The sequence below is a fragment of the Dreissena polymorpha genome, chromosome 6 (genome assembly GCF_020536995.1).
Source record: "Dreissena polymorpha isolate Duluth1 chromosome 6, UMN_Dpol_1.0, whole genome shotgun sequence".
Taxonomy (NCBI): domain Eukaryota; kingdom Metazoa; phylum Mollusca; class Bivalvia; order Myida; family Dreissenidae; genus Dreissena; species Dreissena polymorpha.
Genome location: NC_068360.1, coordinates 72,515,182 through 72,518,770, shown reverse-complemented (window position 1 = coordinate 72,518,770; position 3,589 = coordinate 72,515,182). Strand labels below are relative to the sequence as shown.

At 34.4% G+C, this 3,589-nt stretch overlaps 1 non-coding gene across 1 annotated transcript; it reads right to left on the bottom strand.

Moving 5' to 3' along the window:
- Nucleotides 1-685: 685 nt before the first annotated feature.
- Trnas-aga (transfer RNA serine (anticodon AGA)) lies at nt 686-767 on the bottom strand. The gene has a single exon. It is a non-coding gene; the product is annotated as a tRNA-Ser (tRNA).
- Between the last annotated feature and the right edge of the window lie 2,822 nt (nt 768-3,589).

The window sequence follows — 3,589 nt, the reverse complement described above, 5'->3', positions numbered from 1 at the left end:
AAAATGTATTAAGGTAGCGCATCTCTAATGGGCACATATCCAAATATAATATAATTAATTATTTTCCTAATCAGCATCATTTCACTGAACTACATGCAAATTTGTAGGTAGGCTTCCCATGCTTTTTAAAAAAATATACCGATTTTTTCAAAACCACCCTCACGCTCGGCTTTTGTCCAGTTTATTTTCACCCCTGGGGTATATAAAAGTTCCATAATTCATTCAAATTTCCAAATATGGGCATGCAGTTTGTGTGTACAGATGCAGTAAAGGTGTTTAAAGTTTAAACAAGATGAAATAAGTATTATTTTACAAACATGTATTTTTCACAAATTTTAATCTATGGAATACCGCCATGAAATGTAAGTGATTTCAGCCAAGTAAAAATTGGGTCGGTTAAAAACAGTGTCATAAAATTCAAAATAGTATCATTTAAGTTATATTTTAAACTTAGTTTTTATAGAAACACTATATACAGCAAAAAAAAATAAAAATAGACAGATTTACCGTTTACTTTTTGAAATAAAAATAAAAATGCAACATGCATTTAGCCATAACGTTGTTATAATTTTAAAATTGAAGGATGTGCATACAATTTTCAACATATTTAACAATAAACATAGCTTATATGCTATTTTAAATCAAATTACGTTAGAAAAGAAATAAACGCGTCGCAAAAAGTATGCGATGTCGGCAGGATTCGAACCTGCGCGGGAAGATCCCAACAGATTTCTAGTCCATCGCCTTAACCACTCGGCCACGACAACTTTACATTAGTCCAACTTTAAATTAGATATCTATAAGTAATCAACAGGTAAAAAGGCTCGCTCGATCTTTGAAGAAATCGCGAAATCGTATTTTTCAGATAATAATTGGATCAAAGTCAATATTTATAGAGAAAATAATGTATTCTAAATGAATAAGTTAAACATATATCAAAATTCGAAGTTTGAAAAAAATAAAATGCATCTTACGGAAATAAGCGATCATTGAAGATCGGCAATGATTGTAAAATAAATCGCGGGAAATCATTAGAGGTGCGCTACCTTAAACTTACCGTTTGCAGCTCGCGATGAGGGTTTAATGTCAAACTGTTCATCAGACATCATCAGGGGCCTACAAGTCATGTAGCCGCACAAAAAAGTCACTGACCATCTGCGAATCACGCGGGAGATGACGTCTTTAGCGCATGCGCAGATTTATTTAGTTTAAACCTATTTATTTAAGCTCGATTTATTTTATTTGAGGCGCTGGAAGGGGTCATTTTATTCCGCGATTGTTTTTACTTGCAGACGACACATTATGGTTACCCTTATTTCTTTTCTTGACATTCTTTTAACTTTTTTGGTATATAGTATTTTTTTCTTGCAATGCAATCATGCGTAAAAAAATAAATAATCTTAATACCGCAGATGATAAACTAAAGTTTTGTTTTTATTTCTTTTTAAAGGGAAACAACTCGATTTTAATTTAAAATATTGTGATTCAAAGGTTGTCGCTCTTGACTATCTGATTTAAAAAGCAAGATATAATTGAAGAACTAGTCCGTTAGTGGTAAACGATTAAATAATAGTATATATACATGAGAATTAAGTCATATATTAATAATTAGAAGTACGTCACTCTTATAACCAATTTAACAGTTTCCGTTTGGAAACTTTGCAGAAAAATATGCCGTACGGCAGTTACAGCCGTTTAGCCCTTGAACAAGCTGTTTCAGCTGTGCGACAGAAAAAAATGAGCCAGCGAACCGCTTCTGCTTGCTCAAGATGGTGTACAACGTACAACAATACGTGACTATGTTACTCAAAGGCAGCTAGGGAAGCGGCCGGGCAAAGAACGAATGCTGACAGATGTCCAAGAACAGTCCTTAGTCAGATTCATGACGTACATGGCGAATCAGAGTTTGCCATTGACTAGAGACATTGCTCGATGTTATATACGGGATATAGTCAAAGACAGTGGTATATACCCTGTTTAATGTTATCCATTTATAAATTGTCCTTCAAATATATACTTTAAACACTCGAGTATAAAAGCGTCTTAGATGCTTATCATTATAATTAATGTTTAAGCACATTTCAATGATCTACATGAGAATATTTTTTTTGTGCACGTGTGCACGATGTCAATTGCATTAATATAGATCATACATGTGTATTAAAACAGAACGTCGTGTACTGTTCAACCTGGAGACTGGGCCGTCGGATAAGTATTTCCGTGAGTTATTTGCACGCCATCCCGAAATAACAGAAAAAAGGGCGGAGACATTGGATAAAGCCTGGAAGTCGATGTCCACACAAGGAACTATTGACAGTTTTTTTTAAGCTATACGAATCCGTCCTGGACAAATATGGTCTACGAGATAAAGCAGATCAGGATATTTCTGAATACATTTACAATCTATTTCAATTTGTGTGCATGTAGTTTAGTTGTATACGGTCAAAGGGGCATATCGACGGCTAGGACTTCTTTTTATTTTCTCAAATAAATGTATACAAAAAAAAGAAGTTATTAAATGATTTCCTATAATATAGCCATTGCTGTTACAATATTCTGTAAAATATGCAAAATACTTATTATAAAGTTGTCCCCTGGCTAATCAGTAGTTAAATATTTAGGATTGAAATGTACATGCGTATCCCGCTGTGCGCTTTTTAATTATTTCTTCTTTACGATTTTATCAATCAAGTATTGTTCCACGCGATTATATTTAAATTTGAATATTTGCCTTTATATATGGAAATACCGTCGATATGCCCCCTTCAAATATCATATGTCCTTTGAATCATGTTACGTACCGGTAGAAAAATGTCCAAGCAAAGGGTTATCGGACCCACCGCTGCTCACACTTTCAGGCAGGAGACAACATCACACCAGCATATTACAGCCCACCTGTGCATATCTGCTGCTGGGAGAATGATACCACTACTTGTGATATTTCCAGTACGTGCACGCGTCATTTAACATGTAGTAATTTCATTGTCTCATTGTAAAATGCAAAAACTAGTCATAGTCTCACCTTCTTGTATGGATAAATAGAGAATACTAGGTTAGCGTTGAATACAGAGACGTTTATGTTGCGAGGCTTAGAACGCCGGAAGCGCGAGCCTTGGCGAGCGCTTTCGGTGTTCGAGCCGAGCAACATAAACTTCTCTGTATTCAACGCTAATCCTAGTATTCTATTTATCCAATTTGATTTTTTTCAACGTGACATTTAACATAAATAGATCTAATAACCTTAACAATAATTTTAATTCAGTCATAAAAGCGCTTAAAATCTAACAAATGTAACCATGCGTAGTGATATACATGTATTTGTTCTGGTACGCAAAATAGTCTTTAAAAAATTCACACACAAACTGTAAAACAAGTAAAAAATATCACCATATGCCTACATTCAATTTTACGCAGTATGCGAATTTTAACACATTACGACCGCGAAAAGAAGATTTTACTTTACTATAATTCATTTTATTTTCGAAAGAAAATGATCAAATCCAATATGGCGGCGATTGCTCCTGACAAAATGCTGTCGATGTCAACATACATGTACACCATCGACGACCTAGTTCTGGCTACCATAACT